The sequence below is a fragment of the Thalassophryne amazonica genome, chromosome 7 (assembly GCF_902500255.1).
Source record: "Thalassophryne amazonica chromosome 7, fThaAma1.1, whole genome shotgun sequence".
NCBI classification, from domain to species: domain Eukaryota; kingdom Metazoa; phylum Chordata; class Actinopteri; order Batrachoidiformes; family Batrachoididae; genus Thalassophryne; species Thalassophryne amazonica.
Genome location: NC_047109.1, coordinates 8,944,768 through 8,959,196, shown reverse-complemented (window position 1 = coordinate 8,959,196; position 14,429 = coordinate 8,944,768). Strand labels below are relative to the sequence as shown.

Sequence of the window (14,429 nt, the reverse complement as noted above, 5' to 3'; positions counted from 1 at the left end):
TTTTCATGATCAACTTATTTTATGTTTAGTTGATAAAATATCAGAACAAGGCAACATATGTTAAGTTGGTGTACGGTTTTATAGTTGAGGTGGTAATGAACTCTGTAAATTATTTGTAAAGCAAAACACTGGTGCCTTAAAGATGGTATACAGTCTATTTGTATAAGAAAAGATTGCCCCTTTACAAGATTGCTGCTATGGGGTCAATACACTATGGCCCCCATATTCAATTGGATAGTTCCTCTAGCCATCCCCAATACATCATCAACAACTGTTTCAATTGGCGAAGTATCCCTTTCAAATTGTAAGGAAACAAAAATCAAGATGGCATCCACAGTGGCCACCTATGTATTGGCCTCTCTGTATGTATATGCGTGCGTGCATGTGTCTGGTTTCAATCACAGACAAACTGGGGAGAACTGACATTTGCTGTTTGGTATGCTTATGTATTTTGGGTCAAAGATGAACGCCGTGCAAACAGAACTTTGATAGGACTAATATTTTTGGAGAAATTATGGATATTACACAGCAACAGTAAACAATGGGCATTGACAATTACATTCTGGACTCACATGCCATTCCAAATCATTTTAGAAACTTTAGATAATTTATTACCTCCCTTGAAAAATGTCAGCTACCTATTTTATAAACACTACTCAATCTAGAGCCCGTAGAAACCATGGGAAATATGCTAGTGTTTAATAATGGAAAATGGCCATTTTCGAAAGGAACTTTCCTCTAGCCTCCCCCAGTACACCAGTAAGAAATGGTGTAAATCAGATTACGTGTTCTTCAGATATTTTGTGAAAACAACAAATTTACATAGGCCTCAACGTCACTAAGTGGGGGAAGAATAAAAATGGTGAAAATTGGCACTCAGTATTTCCCAACGCCTCGACCACAGCCCAAAGAAATTCAGGTTACAGGCAAAGAGTAATTAAAACAATCAACCAAACAAACAAAATCACATTCAAGAAGTTGAAATCAGAGAATCTGGACATATTTTTAGATGACAAACAATCAAGACCAAAATAGCTAGCGACTGATTTAATTGTTAAAGATTAGTTGATTCCTTTAAAGTAACTTAAAAGTACAGTGCTTGGGGTGAGATGCTGATCTACACACCAAGAGTAATTTGGGGTTCAGGACTTTGCTCAAAGACAGTTTAATCCACATACAGAAAAACTGGCACATTATGACATCCATACTTAGACAAAAGTGCATTTTTAGCCAAATGGCTAAAATCGCAAGCTATTTTGGTCTTGATTGTTTGTCATCTAAAAATATGTCCAGATTCTCTGATTTCAACTTCTTAAATGCAAGTTTGTTTGTTTTTTACTTATGGCATCTTGATTGCACAAATTCATTGTGCCAGTGTCATCCGCTTTGTCCCACCGGATGCCACGCTACATAAACTAATAATTTCGTAACCGATGACACATTTGCTGTCAGAACTTGGCTAATGAAACCATTTCTCATCACTCCTAAAATCAGAGAAATTATCTACAGCTGCAGCTTGTCTCGTGCGCATCGTGTGGTGAGAATGCATTTGGAATAATATATATATATAATTAGTATATATTTTAATAGTTTGGTAAAACATTTTCATTCCTTATTATGAGCTAGATAATAGCAGGGGTGGTGGCCAAGTGGTTAATGCGCTTGGTTTCAGTACAGAAGGTTCCGGATTCAAATCCCACCCCTGCCACATTTCTCCATGTAATGTGGAGTTGCGTCAGGAAGAGTATCCGGCGTAAAATCTGTGCCAATTCAACATGCAGATCCACCTTGGATTTGCTGTGGCGACCCCAAGTGCAAACAAGGGGAGCAGCTGAAGGGACTTACTATTATGAGCTAGATAATGTATCTGCAAAATTATGTTTATCATCGCTGTAACATCTCGTCATAATCGTTCAGATGTGCTGCAGCAATATGACGCACTGACACAGTGTTTTCAAATAGGTTGCGCAATGTTCAAGACTAGTTCATAAAATTAATGCATGGCAAAAGTTTTGAACATTTCAAATTTTTCTTTGCTCACTCGTACACAACCGTGCACAGATCACACACAGTTTACAACAAGTTTACTCACTGGCATGCTAGAGTGCATACCAGTGCGGAGATCAAATTCCTGCAAGTGTCAAGGCACCTTTTCTCTCTGCCAGTAACCTGACACAATTTTCAGAAACTGGCACTGTTGTGAATCTTAATAGCAACACTAAATCGATGGGATCAGAAGTGATCTGCTCAGCTATGAGCAGCACAAACCATGTATTACCAGTGTGTCCAACCAGTCAACTACGATCTACCAGTCGATCGTGGGCTGAGTTCCACTCAAAGTCAACCGCATGGAAAAAATAAAACCAAGAGCAATCAGACATTTCCGACATTTGCCAAGAGTGGATAAGGACTCAAAATAAAAGATATGTGATTCACATCGTGACCCGGACTTTACCAGGATCCAGACTCCACAACACAATGCAATAATTGCATACTGATCCAGAATGATCGAGATGCTGAAATCTGATATTTAATTCACAATCTGAAACAAAATATTGTCTTCCTGATCTTAGATTTAAATCCTGATGTTGCATCCGTGAAGTAGTTCTGACATAATCCTTAAAAGTCTAGAAAGTGAAATCCTGATGCAGAATCTGGATCCGGATCCAGATCACCTCCAAAATTTAATGGAGTCTTCCAAGGCCTAACACCAATGTGTGGAGAAAATCTGTTAAGTAGTTTTGATGTAATCCTCAAAATCCTACAAAGTGAAGCACACAATTGAAATCCTGATCCGGAATCCAGATCCGGATCACCTCCAAAATTCAGTGGAGTCTTCCATGGCCTATGATCTATCTGTGGTATAAATTTCGTCAAACTCTGTGCAGTAGTTTTGATGTAATCCTAGTAACAGTCAGAAAAATAAATAAACACAAACAATTTTATTACGTCCTTGGTGGACATAAAAATAAACCTCGTGCTTCTTTCTATCTGCACATGCGCAAGGTCGAAAGGGCATGAGAAGCTATAGTAGTGCAAGTGGATATTACAATGGCTGAAGCTAAAAAAGCTAAAACGTATTTTCATTCAGAGTGGGAGGAGGATTATTTTTTCATGTATTAGAATGCCAAGTCCACATGTCTTCTCTGCAATGCAAATGTGGCTTTACTGAAGAAAGGGAATTTGGAGCGGCATTTCAAGACTATCTACAAGAGCTACGATGTAAACCTCTCGGCTAAATCACCTCTGCGTGACCAAAAAGTCGGCGAGCAGCATATCAGTCCGTAGATATAGAAGATGTGATGGACGTGGCTAACAAGACTTCATGTTCTGTTCGGGCCAAGAATCTGTAGAAGCATTCAATCCATGCGCCGTTGGAGGAGACAGATGCAGCACATAGATCTGCTACACACAGACGTTAGGTGTGACCTGTGGAACTTTTCACACATGGACACAGAGCTTAAGCATCAGGGCAAAGACTGTGCTGTGTTTGAAAGTAAACATTAAGATGATCAAGTGCAGGGCATCTTATAAGAATTTGATAGGTGCTTTACTGACTTTGCATCCATTGAGCGTGTTGTCAGTTTTCTCTGTTTTCCATTTGGGGAAAATATAGATATGGATTGTATAATGTCCAAAGGGGCATCACTCTTCAACCCGGATAGCTGGGCTATTGAGAATGAGATCCTCACAGTGAAAAATTACACTGAGCTCAAAGCCAGAGCAACACACGACATGAATGTCCAATTCTGGAATCTAACGCAGAAAGAGAAGTACCCCAACCTCAGACACACTGCACAGAATTTGACTGTGCTTTTAGCATCAACATATTTGTGTGAATCTGCTTTTTCTCATATGAAAATCATCAAGTCAAAATACAGATCCACTATGACTGATGACCACTTTGCAGCCTGCTTACAGCTGCACACAGCTCTTACTATCTGGACTATGAGAGACTAGCTTCCTCCTCTCATTGCCAGAAGTGCAACTAAGGTAGGGAACAACTTTTCCAACTTGAATTAGGCATTGTATTATTTGGGTTGTTTGTTGTTAACGGTCAGTCCTTGGCCTACTTGGGCTTACTGTCTGCACCATGCACATTTACTTCAGTAATGTCTTATTATTGTTAAAACTTTATCTTTGTGCCAGAAAATTGTGTTATTATATTGGTGCACAATAAATGGGTGGCTATGCTACGGCTTTCAATATGGCTTGGTAGGTTTTGATACACTGTCAACTTTAACAGATCTTGGGTCACAAAAGGTTGGGTTCCCCTGGAATATTATCGTATGTCCATAATGAGCTAAAAGGAGTCTGTTGATTATTTAAAGTATGAAGAGCATGTACATGATGACAGATTCCCCTCTGGTGATGGACACTGGGGAGCCTGTCCATAAGAGCATTAAATAAACTTAATCAGCAAATTCCATCAGTGATATGGATAGTATAAAATGCTTCTCAAAGTGCATCTACTTTCTAACCACATTGTAATGGATGCAGTAATCACCGATAGGGCTACTCTGCTTTTAAGAGACGTCTGTTTGTGTTCCAACCTTCTCTATGCACCCACTGGAACATGACATATGTTTGTGCTGCAGAAAGGCAAACAATATAAACTAGAGAGCCCTAATGAAGACAGTATTATATGATGCAGCAATTAAACAATTCCGACAAGACATCCAGACAACTGCCTGTGCCCTCAATGGCACCAGCTAATTCTTCAACTTCCCTTGATATCATCACTTGATGCTACCAACGTCAGAGGTTTTGGACATTTGTTAGCTCCAAAAGAGCAGAAATCTATGCAGGGAACAATGTTTGACCTTTGATCTTGACATGGGCTGTTTAGCAAGCGTATGGTTCACTGACTTTACCCAACAAGCTTGACTGATGCCTACAAAATTCTATTTGCATGCAATATAAAAACTAGAAACAGGAAAGTCTGGTCTTCCATCAATGTACCACAAAGGTTGTTCAGTGAAATGGTTTGGCGGGGTGATCTGTTATTGGTCTACATTCCATGACACACTTTCTGCTGTAAGGACTAGTTTCTATGTACAGTGCTACTCACCTTCCAGGGTGTGTGGATTTTTATGTCATTTCTGATTTTGCATGGAAATCTGGAATGTCAATGCTAGAAGACAACGATGGCCTGCATACATGTCGGCTGCATTTTAACCAGTTCTCTTATTTATGATTGTCAGTTTACTTTTTCACATTTAATATTCTGTTGACGGCGACTATAGAAAGTATTTGGTTGTAGTTCATAAAGGAGACCTGCCATCAAGGTAACCAAAAACATCATAACTGTTACATTACCCAAATTTGTTTTATGTCTGTATATTTGCCTGGCACAAGAAATATAAATATGAATACAAGTTAATAACTGCAGCTCAACTCTAATTTAGGGAGAGGTGATGGTCTAGTGGTTAAGGTGTTGGGCTTGAGACCAGAAGATTCTCGGTTCAAATCCCCGCCTGACTGGAAAAATCACTAAGGGCCCTTGGGCAAGGTCTTTAATTAAGCCCCTATTGCTCTCGGTGTGTAGTGAGCGCCTTGTATGGCAGCACCCTCACATCAGGGTGAATGTGAGGCATAATTGTAAAGAGCTTTGAGCGTATGATGCAGACGGAAAAGCGCTATATAAATGCAGTCCATTTACCATTTAATTTCTGTCTTGATTTTTTTTTCGCTGCACTGAGGATGCACACAGTCTTTTTTGTAGTACACTTGCACACAAGCCTCGACCCAGTTGTGTGAGCGTGCGTGCGGCACGACACAAGCGAGACGCCGATTTGATTGAGCTAACTGACGGTGCTAATTCTTATAACACACACACACACACTCACACTCTGCTGTGAGCCGTCTGGATGCAGGAAGAGCTGTTTAGATGAAAAGCTGACGTGATTTTTGGCTGGACTGAGCAGCACCGGACTACACATCACAATTTGGACTTTAGCAGCAGTTGAACACCAACATGTAAGTTCCTTTTCTGTTGTTTAGAAATTAATAAAATATCAAATGACAAGGATCTATTTCAGCTGTTATAAAAAACAAATAAGGAATGTTTTTACATTCTTTCAATGGAACAAATATTTATTTTGGTGAAAGCTGGAACATACCATTCAACTCCACTTCACCTCGTTGAATGGTATGTTCCAGCTTTCACCTCATGAAATATTCGTACCACTGAACTCAAACATTCATTATTTGTATAATATTAACTTTTAAAATTAACTATCCTAAGGCCCTCCGACACGTGCATGTCTGATTTACGCACTAGCATGACCTGTATCGTGCTGGAGAGTAAACTCGTCTGTAACGGGTGCAGACGAGGCGTGAGAGGGGCACCGGTGCGTGCTATTGTGCACAGAGAATTTTGAAATGTTCAAAAAAATATTTCACACATAAATGTCATGCTACGTGGCACGATGTAATTGCCAACATGATGTGCAGTTCGTCAAGTGGAGTAAAGAAGAAATGAACAGAGCGAGTGGTGACATCACAGGATCGCATCTGAGCGCAGCGTCTGGAGGAGTTAAATCTGTTATAAACATACTTTAACAGTTGCACACAAGAAGGAAAGAACACACAACTGTTTTAGCAAACCATGACAATGTAAACATGACAAATAATTACTTTTTTAGATGACTCAAAATGCTTTCTGCAGGTCGTTAGGCGTGTGCGTGTGTGTGCGCGAATGGCTGAAGCTGGAGCGGTCCTCTGTGATTCAGGAAGCAATTACAGTCTTTCGAATGGCCAATTTGCAGAGAAAATGATTCATCTGACATGAAATAATTATTTTATATACATAGCGTCCAGAGCAGAGCATGTGGCAGACGGTAGAACAAAGAACGGCATCCAGCTGGGAACACAGCGGGTGGGATCGTCACAAGGACGGGCGTGCAAGTGGGTGAATCAAAGTCATGCTCGTGTCAGGGGCATTTAGCTAGAAGGAACAGCAATCACTTCCTGCCTCCCACATGTAAAGCCCCGTTTACACAGTGCCGGTAAGAGCTCCTGGAAGCGTCCCGGAAGAGTTTTTAGCTCCTCCGGGCCGTCTTAGCGATAACACGCCGTTGTTAACGCCGGCGCTAGGGGGTGTGGCTTAGTTCCAGCTTTACCGGGAATTGTCAAAAAAATTATTCAACATGTTGAATAATTCCGGGAGCGCTCCCGGAGAATTTGCGTGACGACGGAGCCAATGCGAACAACGGCGTTTGATACTTTTTAATTGCGGTTTCATCCTTTCTCTTACTGTAGTGCCACAGTTTACACCTCCGTTATTCGGCGGCCGGCATTGTATCCATAATCAATGGCGTATAGAATGGTGACAGAGGCGGTCAAAATGGCGGCGCTAGCGGACAGTACGCCGTTCTATACGCCACCTCCCGGTTAAAACGGCGTTCCAGTATAAAAAGTATAGTATAAAAAGAAGAAACAGAAGAAGAAAAAGAAACAGAAGAAGAAGAAGAAACAGATAATAATAATAATAAAAAAAATATGATCCTGGAGTAACGCAGGATTTACCCTGTTTGCCTGGGTAAAAACCTGGGTATTAACCAGCAGTAAAAAGTATAAAAAGAAGAAACAGAAGAAGAAGAAGAAACAGATATAATAATAATAATAAAAAAAAAGATCCTGGAGTAACGCAGGATTTACCCTGTTTGCCTGGGTAAAAACCTGGGTATTAACCAGCAGTAAAAAGTATAAAAAGAAGAAACAGAAGAAGAAGAAGAAACAGATATAATAATAATAATAAAAAAAAAAGATCCTGGAGTAACGCAGGATTTACCCTGTTTGCCTGGGTAAAAACCTGGGTATTAACCAGCAGTAAAAAGTATAAAAAGAAGAAACAGAAGAAGAAGAAGAAACAGATATAATAATAATAATAAAAAAAAAAAAGATCCTGGAGTAACGCAGGATTTACCCTGTTTGCCTGGGTAAAAACCTGGGTATTAACCAGCGGTATACAGGGTTTTATCGGTGTCAGCAGAACACCGCTGTTCTCACCCGCGTCTTAAACAGCGATTGTAAGGGATAGAACTGGGTATTAACCCCCGTTGCCTGACGTGTGCCGGATGCTACAGCGTCAAAACATCGCTTTATTTGGCGGATTTAGCGGCGTTTTATCCGCCTATTTGCAGACAGTACAGTGGTCAAAACGCCGGCAAAGTGCTCCACCCCTTTCCACCGCGAAAACAGCCGGAACTACCGTGAACTTTGGTCTACGTACTACCCGCCGTCTAAACAGTCTGTGTGTAAACGGGGCTTTAGGTTTGGCTGATGGGTCACGAGTCACAAAAATTAACTTTAGATTCTATAATTGAGAAAGATGATGCATTAAAAACAAAACCAAAGCTTTATCACTTTCTTTTAAAAAACTACAGTGATGCCACATCTGTGTTTCTCAACAGTCTGATGTTTTCCTATGTTGGGATGAGAGTACCATGAGCCTGGAATCCATGAGAACCAGACCTGTGTGTTCTCAAAGGTTCTTTTAAGGCAGGACGAAGCAAACATCCTAGATGAGTTAATCAAACCAGGCCTTAATCTTTTTATCTTAAAGCTATAGGGCCTTTCCAATTTCACAAATCTGAGAAAATTTAGTTTCTACCAAAAGCTATACAATATAATGTAGGTTTATTTTTGTAACATGCTGCAAAATTACAGCTCATTTTCATGAAGAGGACATATTTATCTAGGGGGAAATTCCAGTGAATATTGTCTTTTCCTTCATCACTGTCATGCAGAATAACTACAGGAGGAAGTGTGTGCGCGCATGTGTGATGTTTTGAGATTACCTGTGACCCATCTTAAATTTTGTAAATCACTTTCAAATAATGGTCATATCATCTGATCCCTTAAATTTCTCCCCCTCGGGGGTTGAAATTCTGAGATGTTTCCAAACCACGTGAATTTAATCATATTGGCAAAGAATAAAATTATAATGGTGCCGAAGAAAATTCTTTTTATGACTTAAATCTTACCGAATCCAGTGGCACAAATTAAAAACAACAACAGTGAGTCAGCCTACTGATGCCACCACCCACCTCTCCAATCCACAAATTACACTAACATGGATGCAAAAGTGTTTGACGTAAAAAGTTAAAAGATTCATGGAGAACTCTTCCCTCCCCTTTGGTCATCTAAAGACAGTCTGTTGATGATCTGATAATCCAAACAGCCCATCAAACAAAGTATCAGGTTGAGAATAATGTGCTACACATTTTCAACAACGTCTGTCCTTAGGCTGCTCTCTTGTTCCCGCCCTGCCCAGTCGGGGTAGCCACAGCCTATCTGAAGTGGATCTGCATGTTGATTTGGCACAAGGTTCTTTCACACTGGATGTCCTTCTGACGCAACTTGACACTACATGTAGAGATGGCAAGAATGGGGTTTTGAACCAGAAACCTTCTGCACTGAAACCTAGCACACTAACCACTTGGCCACCACCCCTGCCTCTCAACGTCTGCAGCTGCTGTAATATGTTGCTCAACTACTCATGTATTAAATAGCCTGAATAATTTCTAGAAAAGGTTTCATGTGAAGTCATGAGGAATAAGCCCACAATCTTTCAGCCTACAGTAGTGTTCAGAATAATAGTATTGCTATGTGACTAAAAAGATTAATCCAGGTTTTGAGTATATTTCTTATTGTTACATGGGAAACAAGGTACCAGTAGATTCAGTAGATTCTCACAAATCCAACAAGACCAAGCATTCATGATATGCACACTCTTAAGGCTATGAAATTGGGCTATTACTAAAAAAAAAAAAAAAAGTAGAAAAGGGGGTGTTCACAATAATAGTAGTGTGGCATTCAGTCAGTGAGTTCGTCAATTTTGTGGAACAAACAGGTGTGAATCAGGTGTCCCCTATTTAAGGATGAAGCCAGCACCTGTTGAACATGCTTTTCTCTTTGAAAGCCTGAGGAAAATAGGACATTCAAGACATTGTTCAGAAGAACAGCGTAGTTTGATTAAAAAGTTGATTGGAGAGGGGAAAACTTATATGCAGGTGCAAAAAATTATAGGCTGTTCATCTACAATGATCTCCAGTGGTTTAAAATGGACAAAAAAAACAGACGCGTGGAAGAAAACAGAAAACAACCATCAAAATGGATAGAAGAATAACCAGAATGGCAAAGGCTCACCCATTGATCAGCTCCAAAAAAAAAAAAAAAAAAAGTAGAAAAGGGGGTGTTCACAATAATAGTAGCATCTGCTGTTGACACTACAAACTCAAAACTGTTATGTTCAAACTGATTTTTTAGCAATCCTGTGAATTTGATTTGATGATTTCTTCACATCTGTGAGGCATTAATTATGTTGGTTTGGAACCAAGATTTTGCTCGTTTACTAGTGTGCTTGGGGTCATTGTCTTGTTTAAGTACCCATTTCAAGGGCATGTCCTCTTCAGCATAAGGCAACATGACCTCTTCAAGTATTTTGACATATCCAAACTGATTGATCCATGATACCTGGTATGCAATATATAGGCCCAACACCATAGTAGGAGAAACATGCCCATATCATGATGCTTGCACCACCATGCTTCACTGTCTTCACTGTGAACTGTGGCTTGAATTCAGAGTTTGGGGGTCGTCTCACAAACTGTTTGTGGCCCTTGGACCCAAAAAGAACAATTTTACTCTCATCAGTCCAAATGGCAGTTATTCCTTTAAATCCCAAGGTGCTGCCAAATGGCAGCTGTGAATAGCCCAGCTTGTCACTAGTGTTATGTAAATGAGACCGTTACATTTGTAAGAAGTAAAGTAAAGCCACTCTACTAAGCGGGGGTTAGGGAGATGGACAGGAATGCCAAAGTGCTTTACAGTGGAAAAGACCCACTCCTCAACAGGACCAGATAGTCTGAGCCATGTTGAGAATAAATGTTTTTGTATTTTTTGGTAATTGTTTGGTCAAGATTATTAGTTATTTTTTACATAAAAAAGTTAATAAATAGTTTCAGTTACATTTGCAAGAAGTAACTCTAAAGACAGAACCCATCCATCCATTTTCTTCCGCTTTATCCCGAGTCAGGTCGCGGGGGCAGCAGCTCAAGCAAAGCCGCCCAGACCTCCCGATCCACACACACCTCCCCCAGCTCCTCCGGGGGAACCCCAAGGCGTTCCCAAGCCAGCCGAGAGATGTAGTCCCTCCAGCGTGTCCTGGGTCTTCCCCCGGGGCATCCTCCCAGTGGGACGTGCCTGGAACACCTCTCCAGCGAGGCGTCCAGGGGGCATCCGGAAAAGATGCCCGAGCCACCTCACTGACTCCTTTCGATGTGGAGGAGCAGCGGCTCGACTCCAAGCTCCTCCCGAGTGACCGAGCTCCTCACCCTATCTCTAAGGGAGCACCCAGCCACCCTGCGGAGGAAACTCATCTCGGCCGCTTGTACTCGCGATCTCGTTCTTTCGGTCATGAGCCAAATCTCATGACCATAGGTGAGGATCGGCACGTAGATCGATCGGTAAATCGAGAGCTTTGCCCCCCTACTCAGCTCTCTCTTCACCATAACGGTCCGATACAGTGACCGCATCACTGCAGATGCTGCACCGATCTGTCTATCGATCTCACGCTCCATCCGTCCCTCACTCGTGAACAAGACCCCGAGATACTTAAACTCCTCCACTTGAGGCAAGGACACTCCACCGACCTGAAGAGGGCAAAGCACCTTTTTCCGGTCGAGAACCATGACCTCGGATTTGGAGGTGCTGATTTTCATCCCGGATGCTTCACACTCGGCTGCAAACCGCCCCAGTGCACGCTGAAGGTCCTGATTTGATGAAGCCAACAGAACCACATCATCCGCAAACAGCAGAGACGAGATTCTGTGGTTCCCAAACCAGACCCCCTCTACACCCTGGCTGCGCCTAGAAATTCTGTCCATAAAAATAATGAACAGAACCGGTGACAAAGGGCAGCCCTGGCGGAGGCCAACGTGCACGGGAAACAGGTTTGACTTACTACTGGCAATGCGAACCAAGCTCCTGCTGCGGTCGTACAGGGACCGGATAGCCCTTAACAAAGGACCCCGGACACCGCACTCCCGGAGCACTCCCCACAGGGTGCCACGAGGGACACGGTCGAACGCCTTCTCCAGATCCACAAAACACATGTGGACTGGTTGGGCAAACTCCCATGAACCCTCGAGCACCCGATGGAGCGTGTAGAGCTGGTCCAGTGTGCTGCGACCAGGACGAAAACCACACTGCTCCTCCTGAATCCGAGGTTCGACCATCGGTTGAATTCTCCTCTCCAGTACTCTGGAATAGACCTTACCGGGGAGGCTGAGGAGTGTGATCCCCCTATAGTTGGAACACACCCTCTGGTCCCCCTTCTTAAACAGAGGGACCACCACCCCGGTCTGCCAATCCAGAGACACTGTCCCCGATCGCCACGCGATGTTGCAGAGGTGTGTCAGCGAAGACAGCCCCACAACATCCAGAGACTTAAGGTACTCAGGACGGATTTCATCCACCCCAGGAGCCTTGCCACCGAGGAGCTTTCTAACCACCTCGGTGACTTCGGACTGGGTAATGCATGAATCCGCGTCTGAGTCCCCACTCTCTGCTTCCTCTTCGGAAGACGTGACGATGGGATTGAGGAGATCCTCGAAGTACTCCTTCCACCGCCCGACAACATCCCCAGTCAGGGTCAACAGCTCCCCACCCGCACCGTAAACAGTGCTGGTGGAGAGCTGCTTCCGCCCATTGAGGCGTCGGACGGTTTGCCAGAATCTCTTCGAGGCCGACCGATAGTCCTCCTCCATAGCCTCCTCGAACTCCTCCCAGACCCGAGTTTTTGCCTCTGTGACCGCACGGGCTGTGGCACGCTTGGCCTGCCGGTACCTGTCAGCTGCCTCTGGGATCCCACCTACCAACAAAGATAAGTAGGACTCCTTCTTCAGCTTGACGGCATCCCTTACTTCCGGTGTCCACCACCGGGTTCGGGGATTGCCGCCGCGACAGGCACCAGAGACCTTGCGACCACAGCTACGAGCAGCCGCATCGATAATGGAGGTGGAGAACATGGTCCACTCGGACTCCATGTCTCCAACCTCCCCCGGGATCTGGGAGAAGCTCTCCCAGAGGTGGGAGTTGAAGACCTCGCTGACAGAGGGTTCCGCCAGTCGTTCCCAGCAGACCCTCACGATATGTTTGGCGTATGTAAAAAACAGATGTGCATTCAGTGCTGCAATGTCACTCAGGTTGTAAAACACAGCGACTGGCCAACGCCGTGTTCCTGAACGTACAGTGTACTTTCGCACGACCCACGACCCTTATTTGGAGTAAGCGGTTGAAGATGAGTGAGTGATGAGTGAAATAATAAACAGGAAAACTAATCAACATGGATGAGGAATGCCAGATAATATAAACACTACACAAGAATACAATACACAGGAGATGACACTAGAAATATAAACCCAGATATCAGACATTAAGCACCAGAAGCGTGAATCACAACAGAAGCAGTGGTAATTTGAAGTTTAAGTTGACTTTTTTAAATTACTTTGACAATATACTACATGAATTTTGTTGTGAATAAGCAACCTACAGCCAAGCTCTGTTTGGTCAGAAGCAGAAAAGAATTTTATTATTTGTCCAGACAGTTGAATTTCATTTTTAGCAAGCCAGAAAATTATATTTCCAGAGGTATATTATCTCCTGTCTGATCTGGATACTGCATCCTTGTAGGTGAACTTCATGCTGCTTTTTGAGATCCACGTTTTTCCTGAGTTGTATAATTGTTGCATGGCATGACTACTGTTTTTTGTGCTTGACCTGTGTTTGTTATTTGGATCAGCCTTTTGCTTTCCCCTCCAAAAAGACTGTTGCTCTATGGACTGCTCTCAAGTGTATTGACCTTTCATTTGCTTTTGCTCTTGACCTTGATCCAACCTGCCATTTTGTTTTGTTTGTGCTTTTGTTGACTGTTTTTTTGGATTCTTTTTTATTTCCGGTGTGTTTTGCACAATAAACCGGTGTTTTGTTTTTTTCTTGCTGTTTGTTCACCACCAACCTTGTTCCTGCTTTGGGGTCCCTCTCACAATCCTTACAGAAACATTTTAGTTTATATGTAACTTTATATGTCACTTTCTAAAATACCTGAGAAAAAGTATTGAACTTTTTCACAATATTCTAATTTTGTGAGACCCACTTGTACGTGGGCTGTCAATAAAGTAACGGTCCTTTTTATTTTTTTCAAAAACTATATGGATTTCATTCATATGTTTTTACGTCAGACATGCTTGAACCCTCGTGCGCATGCGTGAGTTTTTCCACGCCTGTCGGTGACGTCATTCGCCTGTGAGCACTCCTTGTGGGAGGAGTCGTCCAGCCCCTCGTCGGAATTCCTTTGTCTGATTAGTTGCTGAGAGACTGGCGCTTTGTTTGATCAAAATTTTTTCTAAACCTGTGAGACA

The 14,429-nt window shown here is 42.6% G+C and overlaps 1 protein-coding gene across 3 annotated transcripts in view; it reads right to left on the bottom strand.

The window, feature by feature from the left end:
- Nucleotides 1-14,429, bottom strand: part of oxr1a (oxidation resistance 1a) — a 668,289-nt gene that overhangs the window by 205,353 nt on the left and 448,507 nt on the right. The gene's annotated exons all lie outside the window — the stretch shown is intronic.